Consider the following 15,121-nt stretch of genomic DNA (forward strand, 5'->3'; position numbering starts at 1 on the left):
GGGGCACCTTGGCACAGTATCAGCTTACCACAATTATTTTTGGGGGACATTATGTTTACACTATTAGTGTTAGGGGCACTATTTGCTGGGCACTGTTATTTTAGGGCACTGTGTGCCAATAATTATTGAAGGGCACTGTCTGCATGGTACTACTATTATCAGGGGGTTTATCTGTTTCTGCAGTATAGTATTGGGGAGCACAGTGGCACAGTATGTGGGGTGTTAGGATGATTTGTCCAGAAGATTGGAGGATGATGGAAAAGTAGTAAACTAAGATTTTGTTTGTCAAACTGCAGAGACGAGAAATGGCTGAAAAATGGTGGTCTGGTCTGAAGGTCTGAAAGGAGAAGATGAGGAAAGAGAACATCTACATCAAAGAGACGTCACTGGATGTAAGAGGTAAGTGGCGCTGTATTACCCTGTATGTAGGGGTGGATGGAGGGGTTAGTAGTACAGTACTATCTGCACATTGTAAAAAAAAACAAAAAAAAAAAAACTGCAAAATACTATATATTTGTGTCAGAAGTTGTGCTTTTTTAATTTTTTGCATAATGATACAGCCATTTTATTTGATACTTTTGTGCTGATTCTTTTTTTCTCTATATTAAGGGACACTATAGTCACCAGAACCACAACAGCTAAACGTAGTAGTTCTGGTGTCTATAACTATGCCAGTTATAGACTCCTCCATTGTTCCTATGGTGACGTAGGCAGGGGCGTAGCGTGGGGGGGGGGGGGGGGGGGCGTTGCCCTGGGCGCCAAATTGCAGGGGGCGCCAGGCAGCTGAAATTTCATTGAGGGCCATGGGAGCCTATGGCTCCCGTCCCCTCCGTTATGCCTCAAAGGCTTCAGGCCACTACTAGGCCTGAAGCCTATAAGGCAGTAGAGCGACACAGGACTCGGTCACAAATCGATTACCTCACTGTTATCTCCTGCGTCGGATCTCACGAGATGATGTGGCGCGGGAAGGCACAGTGAGGCGTTCGTGACCGCCTGCGCCGGGACGCCACAAGCTGTGATGGAGACAGGTAATTTTTTTTTATGTACCCTACCCTAATTGCAGAGGCACTGGGGGGACTATGGGGGTGGGGGAGGAGCAGAAAGAGGAGGACCACTGACAGTACTGAATGGCATAGTAATAAGAGCGGAGAGGCAGCATTATATATATAATAAAGAGGGGGACATTATAATTTACAGGGGGAATAATATTATGGGGAATGGGGGACTAGCTGTACGGCTCTAGCACAGTATAGGGGGCCAGCAGGATGAAAGTGTTGAGACACTGTCAAGGAGAGGATGATAGTAATGATAGAGGATGATGAGACAAGGAGAGGATGATAGTAAAGTGAGGAACCTAAAAAAAAATCTGTGAAACTCTGCAGAGACGAGACGCGGCTGAAAGAAGGTGTCATGGCGGTCTTATCTCTGAATGAAGACGTCGAGGAGAGTCTACATCACAGAAGACGTCACTGGATGTAACAGCTATGGTGCTGTATTCTACTGTAATAATAATGTCCATGCACACGGTAGGATTGGGGCAGGAGATTGAGAATATGCCCACCCTGCCGCATCCTGGCCCCAGACTTCAGGTCACACTGTGTGTGTTCTTAATTCTGGGGGCTCACACCCATCTACTATATTATCTGTACTCTGAGAGTTATCACTGTGTTATCTGTGGTGTTACATAGGACTGCAGGTGACATCTACTGCATTATCTGTACTCAGAGAGTTATTACTGTTATCTGTGGTGTTACATAGGACTGCAGGGAACATCTATTACATTATCTGTACGCAGAGAGTTATTACTGTTATCTGTGGTGTTACATAGGACTGCAGGGAACATCTATTACATTATCTGTACGCAGAGAGTTATTACTGTTATCTGTGGTGTTACATAGGACTGCAGGTGACATCTACTGCATTATCTGTACTCAGAGAGTTATTACTGTTATCTGTGGTGTTACATAGGACTGCAGAGAACATCTATTACATTATCTGTACGCAGAGAGTTATTACTGTTATCTGTGGTGTTACATAGGACTGCAGGTGACATCTACTGCATTATCTGTACTCAGAGAGTTATTACTGTTATCTGTGGTGTTACATAGGACTGCAGGGAACATCTATTACATTATCTGTACGCAGAGAGTTATTACTGTTATCTGTGGTGTTACATAGGACTGCAGGTGACATCTACTGCATTATCTGTACTCAGAGTTATCACTGTGTTATCTGTGGCGTTATGGACTGCTAGTGATCTACTACAGTATCTGTTAAAAGGGCATGCCCGGGGTAGGGGGGAGCGCAATTTTTGGCTTGCCCCAGGTGCTGGCAACCCACGCTACGCCACTGGACGTAGGGCTCTCAAGAATGTAGCAGTCACGTCTCCTAACCAATGACATCACAGGAGACCCCTGTTATCTGGCCCAGCCTCATATGGGTCCCCTATGTATGTCCTCTTCACGGGTCACGTCGGTGGCCGTATGTTACATCCATTTTGATACCAAAAATCGGATTTCAGCAGACTGTCAACATGGCAGTGTGAATGGGACCTAGGCGTGGTCCTATAGGCACAATATAGGAAGAAGAAATACAAAGTAGAATGAGCACCCCCCAGACCACCCTCACACACTGTAACAGAGCACCAGCGTGCAGTACTGGCAGCTCTATTCCAAAGTACACCCCGGACTCCCTTACACAAAACCCTCAACTGTTACCATGGTAACCAGCTCACTCTCTGACCGGGCAACTAACCCAGTGTAAGAATCCAAGCCTGAGACCACGCCCCCTTCAGCCATTGGCCTTTCCCTCCACCAAGAACACGCCCCCTCGCCGCTGCTGAACGTCTCGCTCTTGGCCGGGTCACGTGATCTATTGGGCTAGTGAGTCGGGGAGAGAAGATGGCTTCCTGCTTGTGAGCTCGGCTGTGACGTTTGTAGCTGAGGACCGCGACGGAGCCCGGTGTTCTCGGTGAGGGGGGAGAGTGACCGGCAGAGGTGTCCTGTGAACAGTGGGCGGGCTGATTGGTGTTTACAGGGGAAGCCTGACTGACGGCTGACTGACACTGTCCGCTATGTCTTGTGTTGTGTTTCTCCATGTATCGTGTATTTATATGTGTGACTACAATGTGTGTGTGTGTGTATGTATGTATGTGTGTATATATTTATACACACACACACACACACACACACACACACACACACACACACACACACAGTCTCATATATATATATATATATATATATATATATATATATATATATACACACACACACACACTATAGTCGCATATATATATGATTCTATAGCTGACTTACTTCTGGTTGTCACCCTGATGCTCTCCCCATGTACTGACTGATGCGGGGCCAGGTTTAAAGGGGTTGTCTACATCAGAGAATGTATCTGGGGCCCTCACCTATCTCTAGAATGCCCCCCCCTCACAGCCTGTAGTGGTGGTAACTATGGAAACAGCTGATCGGGCTGTGATGTGACGGTGACACCTATAGGAGAGGATGGAGGGTCTGTGAGGGAGCTGCCTCCTCTGGCCGCCACATCCTGGCAGTGAGGGGCGGGGGCAGGGCCGTCTTTAATGTTGATTGGACCCTGGGCAAGAATTTACTTGGGCCCCCTGGATCCCGTCCCCCCCCCCACATAAAACATGTAATATATATAATATAGCTTACAGTTCTGAAGACTCCAGCAGGCTCAGGATCAGGGCTCCGCTCTGCAGTTCAGGAAGGAGATCGGGGCTCACCCTAGCGTTGCAGTGTGTCCGTGTAACGTCGCAGTGCGACGTACGCAAAGGGCAGGGGAGGTCGGGAGGATGAGCAAGTACCGTATTTTTCGCTTGATAAGATGCACCTAGGTTTTTGAGAAGGAAAATAAGAAAAAAAAAAATTGGAACCAAAAGGTGTGCTTTTGGTGGGTTTTGAACTAATGGTGGTCTGTGGGTGACACTGTTATAGGGGATATCTGTGAATTACACATATATAGCATCCCCCCCCCCCCCATAACATTGTCCCTGTTTAAATAGTGACCCCAATACAGGGGGTGGAGGCTGGCAACTAATCGCTGGCAACTAATCGCTGTGGGGTCTTTACATGTAAAGTGTAGTCAACTAGTCATGGCTGGGAGGCTAGTACTCACGATCAAACATTCAAACTACCGTAGCAGGCCGGCCGGCAGCATGACGTCACTCACTCCGTTACACCTGCACGCGCCTGCTCCTCCCACTTTATTAATGGAGCAGGCGCGTGCCTGCTACGGTAGTTTTTCGCCGTGACACGGAGCCGGCGGAGCAGATCTTGTCATTGTGGCTGTGGGCAGTGGCCCCTTTTGCACCGTGTTAAAGACGACCCTGGGTGGGGGTCTGTACTAGAAATGTCTGAGAAGGGAATACCCCTTCATTTGGATTTGACTGTAATATCTCCCGTCGTTTCCTCTTCATCTGACCTGTTTAGGAGGGCTCATATCACGTTTTTGCCATCCGTTTAATGTATACGTTGTGGAAAAACCGGATTCAAAAGCATAGCACGCCGCACTTTTCTTTCTTTTTTTTTTTTTCCAGTGGAACTCTATGGTGAACAGGTGCCACTGTATAACACCAGCCTGAGGAATCCGTTTAACGTGTACGTTTTTATATATGTTATATGGATGGGAAAAACGTGATGTGAATCCAGCCTTAAGCATTTTATGAGAATAATTCCACAGCATCTATCTATCTATCTATCTATCTATCTATGACAGTCTCTGTATACAGTATGGTCTCTCTGTATGTCCCATGTGGTTCACTTTGGGTGTTTGATGTAGTTTACAGTCCACTGCATCACAATGTAAGGGGTTAATAGACGACTTCAGCTCTGCTACGTCTGTGTAGTCCTGCGTTGGCTGTTGTGGTCTCTGGTCCTGGGTGTGTCCTCTCTGTATTTTGTATATATTGGATTATATTTAGATTTTGGGTTCTTTGGTACCATTAGTAATGAGAGCGGAGGCGGCCGCCGTACCCCGGGCTCAGGTCACGACGTTCAAAGCCGGGGGTCTTTGTGCGTCTGACACATTTCAATATTATCATAGACAAAGGCAGAGGAATGGCCGCTGACTGCTTTGTCTCGGAGGTGACATTGCTAATCCTGTATTCCTCGGTCTATTAGCTGCTCCATGGCCGGCGTCCCGGGGGGAGGCAGAGCCTCGTGTCCCATCTGAAAAAGCCGTCCTTGACAGAGGAGAAGGGGGAGCAGCAATGGTGGGTGTACTGGGTGGGAGATTCTTCATATCTCCCGGTGTCTTCTATGTTCTGCCCAGAGTTGCGACATTCACAGTTTTTTTTTCTTTTGTTCTACTGCCAGAGCTTACATCTTCCTATTAAGATCACTTGCATGCTCGGCCGTGCTGAGCCTGTCTGTGGGTGGGGGGATCGGAGAGGAAAGCTGTTGGCTGAACAAATCTTTCCCTGACAGCTATCTATGGTGTATGGCCGACCTTGTACATGTACGCTGGGGTACCCCCTCCAAAGCCGGCCATACACATGAGATAATCTATGTGCCCCGATTGTCCCATACGTATGCATGCCCTGCTTGGCCAAGCATGCATGTGTAGTGAATGTGGAGAGGGGAGAAAGCCAGTCCTTATCTCCCGGGCATCAGTCAGTATGTCACCGTCAGATGGCTGGCCAAGGCCACCGAAATAAGATGGGTCATTAATTGCAAATCCCACACAAGCATCTCACAGGGATATTGGCCCTTGCTCTTGCAGGGTGGAGGGCCCATATAGATGTGTGTGTGGCTCCCAGTCACGCAAGTGATCTTGATGTGTGCTCTCCTCTGTGTACACTTGGAGGAACTAAGTGAAGAGCATACATGGCCGCAGCAGCGGTATTACAGCCCCCTCAACAAATACGTTCCCATAATAGGGTGGAGTTAAAGCAATGTTTAGATACCCCATTAGAGAATTCAGATTTTAGGCCTCCTGCACATGACAGTATCAGTTTTGCAGTCCATGTCAATCCTGCAATTTTCGCGAGTCCCACTTTAAAAAAGCGTATTCTTGTCCGCAAAACAGACAAGAATAGGACAGGTTCTATAATTTGCGAAGAGGCCACACGGATGCGGACAGCTCACGGATGACAATCGTGTGCAGGAGGCCTCAGTGTGCATTTACATGACCGTATTTTCGGTCCGCATCCAATCCGTGAAAAATACGGACAGCACATGGATGTCATATCTTGTATGTTCTGGCGCAGTAGCCTGATTACTTACATGATGGTGATGAAAAGCAGTAAATGCTTGATTACTAATTATACATGAGCAATTTATGGCGGAGCTGAAGTCTGGCTTACCGAAGCCACGGCCCTACAGCACATCGTATTAGATAAGAAGTAATAAATCATGGCTGTGCACAGGAATCATTGTGACCTTCTGGGTGACCAAAAAAAGCCACCGCTTGAGAGTGAATATCTCTACCAGGGAATTTTGTAAGTCCAAGACTGGAAGCATTAAAACGATGCAAAAAAATGGCAAATAAAAGGGGAAAAACCATAAAAAGTAACGAAAAATAATGCACAAACACAATACACGGACTAAGGGTCTATTCACACGTCCGTTTTTTCTTTCCTGATCTGTTCCGTTTTTTGCTGAACAGATCTGGACCAGATCTGGACCCATTCATTTTCAATGGGTCCTGAAAAAAAATCAGACATTGTGCTGTCCGTTTTTTTTCAGGACTCATTGAAAATGAATGGGTCCAGATCTGGTCCAGATCTGTTCAGCAAAAAACGGAACAGATCAGGAAAGAAAAAACGGATGTGTGAATAGACCCTAAGCCCTCACTCTGATATGATAAAATCTGAGACTCTCAGCCAATATATTTTCCTCAAAACACATCTGTGCCCACCTACCCCCGCAAAGGCGGTCTCAGTCAGGCAGGTCCTACTCTAAACCTACCTATGCTGTTGGGTATCTGCATTCAGGAGAGCAGACCCTGTACATATAGTGTGCTGCTTCTAGTTACCTGTTACCCATACGGCATAGGTAGGTTTAAAGTAGGGCCTGCCTGACAGACCACCTTGGCGCTGGTAGGTGGGCACAGATGTGTTTTGATCCAAATATATTAGCTGAGAGAGTCTCAGATTTTATTATATCATAGTGAGGGCTTAGTCCATGTATTGTGTTTGCATCTTATTGTGTTAGTGCATTATTTTAGAAATTTTTAGTATTATATATTTTTTTTTTAGAAACCATAAAAGGCACCAAAAAGTCCACTTGTGAAACCAACTTTAAAGCGGGTCTGCCACCACCGTGGTGCGTTTTAAACAGTTTCCAGTGCGCTGTAGTTCTCATACTACCTTTCCCAAACATACTTTTATGTGCCGGTCCTCCCGGTTTTTGCGCCTAATAAAAACGTTTTAATCAATATGTAAATTGGTATAAAAGGGGCAAAGTGTACTTTCACACTTGCGTTGTTGTTTTCCAGTATTGGTATCTAGCAGAGGATCTCGGTACCGGAAAAAAATGTTAACGTTTAGTTCTCATGCATTCTGATTGGTAATATCCGCTCAGGATGTCTTCAGTTCCGTCAGAATTCCGGACACAAAACTGCTGCAAGCTGCGGTTTTGCGTCCAGTCATAAGAACGGAAAAAAACAGATCCGGCGCTGAAAACTATGTAAGTCAATGGTGACAGAGCCATTTTATTAGTAGCCTACAAAAACTGATCCGTCACCCTTTGACTTTCAATGTATTTAGTGACCGATCCGTTTTTTTTCCGTTTTGATTTCATATAACCGCATCCTATTGGAACTGATGCATCCTGATGTGAAAATCAAAACGGTTCAGTTTAGTTTCAGTATGGAGATCCTCTGATTTGATTTGACTTAATACCGGAAATAACAACGCAAGTGTGAATGTTTGTTTAAACTGATGATCTATCCCCTGGATAGATCAGCATCTGATTGGCGGGGGTCTCCAGCAGCGCCGCGGTCTTCTCACTGTTTACCGCAGGCCCAGTGACATCACGACTATTATCAACTGGCCTGGGCGGGGCTAAGCTCCATTTAAGTGAACAGAGCTTAGCCCCGCCTAGTCGTGACGTCACTGGGCCTGCGGTAAAAAGTAAGAAGGCAGCGGCGCTCCAGGAGTGCTGCTCCCTTCTCAAGCAGCTGATCGGCAGGGGTCCCGGGTGTCAGACCACCGCCGATCAGATGCTGATCTATCCAGAGGATAGATCATCTGTTTAAACAAACTGCAGAACCCCTTTAAGCCTATTTACAGCAGAGCACAGCCGCACCCATTCGAATCGAGCCCTGCCCCTCCCTTCCTCGGCTTTTCTCCACCTCCTTCCAATTCCACGGTCATCAGGTCTCCATCAGAAATTTTGTGCAGGCGCACATCTCATCCCGTCTGTGCTCTTCTGTAGGTAGCAGCTTCGTCAGCTGAACTGTAGATCCTTCCTGCTCACGTGCAGTTCAGTTGATGAAGCTGCTGCCCACCGAAGGGCGCAGATATGAGGTGCACGCTTGGCGAGTTTTTCAGTGGAGCTATGAGAGCATGGGGCTCGAAGGGTGGAGAAAAGTTAAGGGAGGAGTGGGGCTCAATTCAAAAGGGCAAGGCCGGACAGCTCCTTGGGTTCTTTACACAGCCGTTGCCCAGCCGTGGCCATATTGTGGCCCGCAAACCGCGGGCCATTCAAGTTGAATAGGTCTCGATCTGTCCCGGCAGCCGCACGGATGTTACCCGTGCATTGGGGACCGCAAATTGGCGTCTGTGTGAGGACTTGCGCTAATTTTCACATTGATTAAAAGCTGTATTTCTGGGGCAGCAACCAGGGAACCAGCACATATAGGTCCGCGCTGCCCGAGGTGATCCTCACCTCGCCTGCACCCATTTGTCAAACTATACATTTCCAGGAGGCATAAGAGGTGAACGGCACAACGCAAAGTTCTAAGAAACCATGCTGCAGAAGTGTTAATGGGAATACAGTAACAGACCTGTCAGGGGGGGTGACCGATCCTTTCATTCTCTAGTGCAGCAGAGGGTAATGGGAGGGGTACGTGTATGTGTGTATATACAGTGGATATAAAGAGTCTACACACCCCTGTTAAAATGTCAGGTTTCTGTGATGTAAAAAAATTAGACAAAGATAAATCCTTTCAGAACTTTTTCCACCTTTAATGTGACCTATAAACTGTACCACTCAATTGACAAACAAACTGAAATCTTTTAGGTGGAGGGAGAAAAAAAAAAGCTAAAATAATGTGGTTATAACTGGGGATGTAGCTGTGTTCAGAATTAAGCAATCCCATTCGAAAATCACGTTAAATAGGAGTCAGCATACACCTGCCATCATTTAAAGTGCCTCTGATTAACCCCAAATAAAGTTCAGCTGCTCTAGTTGGCCTTTCCTGAAATTTCCTTAGATCGCATTCCACAGCAAAATCCATGGTCCACAGAGAGCTTCCAAAGCATCAGAGGGATCTCATTGTTAAAAGGTATCAGTCAGGAGAAGGGTACAGCTCACAGCCTGGGAGGTTATTTTCTCCCAGGCTGTGAGCTCTGCGCTGCAATTGGCCAGCGCTACAGCAGAACAAGGGCAGACTCCGCCTACTGTAACTTGGTGACTGAAATCTCCGCCTACTATAACTTAGTGAATGAAGATACCGGAGGGCATAGCAGGAGAACAGAGCGGCACCCAGGGATAATAGTAAGTTCAGTGAGATCCCTGGGCGCTGTTCTACATGTCTTATACTTAGTTCACCATGTCAGGATCGGTGAAAGGTCCTCTTTAAAAAGAAAATCAGATCCAGAGCCAGTGGTGGTAGAGGCACTCATGTTTCCAGTTCCAGTCCACAGAAACGCCAGAGACTGCAGGCAGGGTGTAAACACTGGGCGCCATGTTGGGACCGGCACTGCCCTCTTTAAACACTAGGCATGCGTAATTTGTGTTAGGGGAAGACTCGGCTCCTTCATAAATGCCTGGGAACATATCATTACAGACCCATATATAATCAGTATAGTAAAAAACTGTTATGCTATAGAGTTGGATTCTCTTCCCCCCCACAAAAATTCATGATAACCCAACTCACTTGGCCTCAGAGGTTCTCTTTGTCTGAAGGCATAAGGGAATTATTATGCCTAGGGGCAATAGAGAGTGTTCCCAACTGGGAAAGAGGAAGGGGTCACTAGGTTTCCGGTGTGTGGGGGCGGATCCTCTCGTGGTGCTGTCATGGGTTCTGGAAAATCTAATTGCCGGTAAGTAATCATCATTAATCCCCATTGTTCCTGGTTCGGAAAATCGAACGGCAAATTCCAGACCATTATAAATCTGAAGCCACTAAACAGACACACAACTTATTGCAAGTTCAAAATGGAAACTGTCAAATCCGCCGTGAAACTCATCAAAAGGGGGCTATGATGGCCACAATTGACCTCAAGGACGCCTATTTTCATGTTCCAATCCATCCCCTATCCAGAAAATATCTGAGGTTTGCAGTGAAGCTGAAAGAGAAGATTTTATCACTTTCAATTCAACTGTCTCCCTTTCGAAATATATTCTGCTCCTCGCTTCTTCTCCAAGATTATGGCAGAAGTAATGGCCTCCCTAAGCCAAAAAGGAATATTAATTATTCCATATCTGGACGATCTGTTATAGCAGAAACGTCAGATCTCCTACAAGCTCCTCTTCAGGTGGTCCTCTCTCACATTCAGAACCTGGGCTGGATAGTCAACTGGGAGAAATCCAATCTTATCCCAAACCATCCAAAAATCCTTTCTTCCATCTCAAAAGGTCCAGGATCTAATATTAGGGATACAACAATTCTTAAGAAAGCCTATTTGTTAGATCAGACAAGCCATGAAGATTTTAGGTCGCCTATCTTCTTGCATTCCAGCTGTCGCCTGGGCCCAATTCCACATGAGGCCTCTAGAGGACCTCATCCTCACGAAATAGAACAGATCTCAGTTAACCCTAGACCAGAGGATGTCCGTAACCAAAGAGATAAAGACCTCCTTACAGTGGTGGCTCAGAGACAGGAATCTGCAGTCAGGAGTCTCTTAGAGCCAGGAGGTGCTATCGTTAACGACGTACGCCAGTTCCTGGGGCTGGGGTGCCCTTACTGCCACATGTTCCTTTCAGGGGACTTGGTCCGAAGCTCAGAGGAGGATGTCGTCCAACTACAAAGAACTTCAGGCTATATGGGAAGGCCTCAAAGCAACTCAGACCCAATCCAAGAACAGTCATGTACTAGTCCACTCGGACAATTCCACAGCTGTAGCCTTCATCCAGCATCAGAGAGGTACAAGGCATGGACACCTATGGAATCTCTCCAAATAGAATTTTCTATGGGCAGAGAAGAACCTAAAATCTCTGGCTGCGGTACACCTGAAGGGTTCTCTCAATCTTCAGGTGTACTTTCTCAGTCGTCAGAGACTGGATCCAGTCGAATGGTCCCTATCCCAGTAGGCCTTTTAGAGCAGGGGTGCACAACGTTTTCTGGTTGGGGGCCACATTACCAGACTGAACCAATGACGAGGGCCGCAATTAAAATTTAAAGCTGTATTAACAACTGAAATATTGTACTTATGGCATATTGAACACACATTATATACCATTAATGTCTAGTTGCACTTCTAGGACTCCCACCTAATGGGAGAAATACATGAAAAATACATGTGAGCAGCCACAAGACATAGGCATACATGTCTGTTACCAGATGGTTGGGGGCCACACAGAATGGTATCAAGGGCCGCATGTGGCCCCCGGGCCGCAGGTTGTGCACCCCTGTTTTAGAGGATCTAAAATCATTGGAGCGTTCCGAGTCTAGACCTGTTCGCCTCAAGAAGAAACCACAAAGTACTGCATTACTTCTCGCTCAATCCAAGGGATCCCTGTGTTGCAGTAGACACCTTAACTCAGGACTCTGGACGTTAGGACTGGTTTACGCCTTTCCCCCAATCCCGATTATACCAAAGGTTCTGCAAAAATTCCAATCCGAAAGATGTGTCCTAATCCTGGTAGTCCCCTTTTGGCCCAGAAGGGGCTGGTTCGGTCCAATCTCTCATGCGAACCCCAGTCTTCTTAAGCTGTCAGCTTGGTTACTGAGCAATCCATCCTCTTAGGTCTAGGTCTATCACAGAGGGTTGTAAATACCATTTTGCTCAGTAGAAAATCCAATACCTCAATGACCTGGTGTGGTGTTAGGTTTAACCAATCTACCCCCAATATCCCTCTCATCCTGGAACGTCTCCAGGATGGTTTGGATATGGGTCTCTCCCTGAATACCCTTAAGGTACAGGTTTCCGTATTAGGTGCCCTATATAACACTAGTCTTTATGAGGTCTCCTGGTTGTCTAGGTTTTTAAAAGTGGCTGATAGATTGAAACCCAGAATTAAAAATATGGTCGCTCCATGGAACCTGAATACTGTTCTTACAGGTTTGTCAGATTCTCCATTTGAGCCTCGACTCCCTGACTATTAAGTGGCTTACTCTTAAGACCATTTTCTTAGTGGCAATTTCCTCTGCGAGAAGAATTTGTGAGCTTCAGGCTTTATCTATGCAGGAGCCCTTCCTTAGAGTGTTTAAAGATAAGCTCATATTCAAATTAGATCCCAATTTTCTCCGTAAGGTGGTTTCTATACTCCAAAGGTCACAAGACATTGTTATTCCCTTGTTTTGTGCCGACCCCAAAAACAACCAGGAAACAAGATAATTCGTAATTTAGATGTTAGAAGAAGTGTACTTCATTCTCTAGATGTCACCAGAGATTGAAGTATAGATAAAAACTTATTTATTCAGTTTTCAGGCCCAAATAAGGGTAAAAAAGCTGCAAAAAGCTTTATATCCCACTGGATTAGGTGTGCCATTTCTGAGGCCTATAGAGCCTCTGGTAAGGAGGCTCCTCCGTCCCTCAGAGCCAATTCAGTAAGATCCGTGTCTACTTCCCAGGCCGAGAGAGCCTCTGCGTCTTTAGAACAAATTTGCAGAGTGGCCATTTGGAATAGGGCTCAAACCTTCACCAAGCATTATAGGGTTGATGTATTTGCCAATGAGGACATGGCCTTTGGACGCAAGGTCCTAGGTGCTGTTGTGCACCCCTAAAGTTAACTTTGTTAGTTCTCAGAATGTGCTGTCATGGAGACGACTGGGGAAATGAGTATTACACTCACCGGTAATCCGGTTTCCTGGAAGTCTCCATGACAGCACATATATTCCCACCCTTTTGTTGATAATTTTACTTTAATTTATGTTCTACCCCTTTTTCCTGGTTCTGTTAATATACACTGGCATGGATACTTCCAGGAAACAGGATTACCGGTGGGTGAGTGTAATAAATAAAATAAAAATATATATATACAGTCGTGGCCAAAAGTTTTAAGAATTACACAAATATTAGTTTTCACAAAGTTTGCTGCTAAACTGCTTTTAGATCTTTGTTTCAGTTTCTGTGATGTAGTGAAATATAATTACACGCACTTCATACGTTTTAAAGGCTTTTATCGACAATTTCATGACATTTATGCAAAGAGTCAGTATTTGCAGCGTTGGCCCTTCTTTTTCAGGACCTCTGCAATTCGACTGGGCATGCTCTCAATCAAATTATGGGCCAATTCCTGACTGATAGCAACCGATTCTTTCATAATCACTTCTTGGAGTTTGTCAGAATTATGCAACGCAATGATGGCTGCACCCCTTTCTTTGCAGGTCACCATGGTTAACAATGGAAGAACAATGATTTCAAGCATCACCCTCCTTTTAACAGGTCAAGTCTGTCATTTTAACCCAATCAGCCTGACATAATGATCTCCAGCCTTGTGCTCGTCAACATTCTCACCTGAGTTAACAAGACGATTACTGAAATGATCTCAGCAGGTCCTTTAATGACAGCAATGAAATGCAGTGGAAAGGTTTTTTTGGGGATTAAGTCAATTTTCATGGCAAAGAAGGACTATGCAATTCATCTGATCACTCTTCATAACATTCTGGAGTATATGCAAATTGCTATTATAAAAACTTAAGCAGGAACTTTTCCAATTTCCAATATTTATGTAATTCTCAAAACTTTTGGCCACGACTGTAGACACCCATTGAGACCTCTCGCCCCTGTGACCAGCCTGACCTTTTCAGTACATGCTTATTTATATAGGAGCATTTCCAGGTTCGGGAATCTCGTGCTCATTGATGGCATATTCCTCCTATCAGTTTGCCCGGTATAGGGCTGCAACGAGTACTCGATTAAATCCTGCATTGAGGATTCGTTTGTGTCACGTGACCACTGAGCGGGAGTGAAGAGCTTTCTATTACTCCCGCTGGCCCGCAATATTTACCTTTCCAGCAGGGGGCTTCCGACACTCCACGGGACGTCCATTGTCCCACACTGCACTGACCTCCTGATGTACACACACCGTGACCTGACGCTGTGTGTGACGTCAGGCCCAGAGCAGTGCGGAACGACAGAGTGTTGGCAGCACCCCTGCTGGAAAAGTAAGTTGGTGACAGCGAGGGGGTGGGGACGCGACTAAGGCTGGGCGCCCTGGAGTGCACAGCGTCATAGCAACCAATGACGCTGTGCACTCCGGGTGTCAGGAGGAGGGAAGGCTGCATGGACAGGCACAGCTCTGGGTGCTGGGACAGAAGCTCTGTGTTGTTTGTCTCATAAAATGCTTTGAAAATCTCAATAAAAATAATCTGATTTAAAAAAAGGTGCCCATAAATAGTGCCAGCCAGGGTCAGAGTGCTTCTATGACTAGTGCCAGTTTGTGTCACCATATATGATGGCAGCTAGAACACCCTTCTGTATAGTGCCAACCAGAGTGCTCCCATGACTGGCTCCAACCAGAGAATCGCCATGAATAGTTCCAGTCAAAAGGCCACCAGGAACAGTGCCCCCACAGTAACCTCATAAATAGTGCAAGACAGTGCCCTCATCAATAGTGCCAGTGGCAGAGACGATGGCACAAGGTGGGAGAGGCGATGGCACAAGGGGGAGAGCTGATGGCACTGGGTGGGGTAGTGGAGCTGATGGCACTGGGGTGGGGGAGAGCTGATGCCACTGGGGAAGTGGAGCTGATGCCACTGGGGTAGGGGAGAGCTAATGGCACTGGGGGAACGGAGCTGATGGCACTGGGGTGGGGGT

General features: G+C 46.3%; 1 protein-coding gene across 2 annotated transcripts in view; it reads left to right on the top strand.

Annotated features, from left to right (window-relative positions):
* Positions 1-2,837: 2,837 nt before the first annotated feature.
* The window catches only part of KIDINS220 (kinase D interacting substrate 220), a 144,438-nt gene continuing 132,154 nt past the window's right edge, over positions 2,838-15,121 (top strand). For both annotated transcript variants that reach the window (XM_044291774.1, XM_044291775.1), the window contains exon 1: positions 2,838-2,970. The gene's annotated coding sequence lies outside the window, so the exon portion shown is untranslated. The remainder of the gene's footprint in view (positions 2,971-15,121) is intronic.

This window comes from Bufo gargarizans, chromosome 4 (assembly GCF_014858855.1).
Source record: "Bufo gargarizans isolate SCDJY-AF-19 chromosome 4, ASM1485885v1, whole genome shotgun sequence".
In the NCBI taxonomy this organism is placed as follows: Eukaryota; Metazoa; Chordata; class Amphibia; order Anura; family Bufonidae; genus Bufo; species Bufo gargarizans.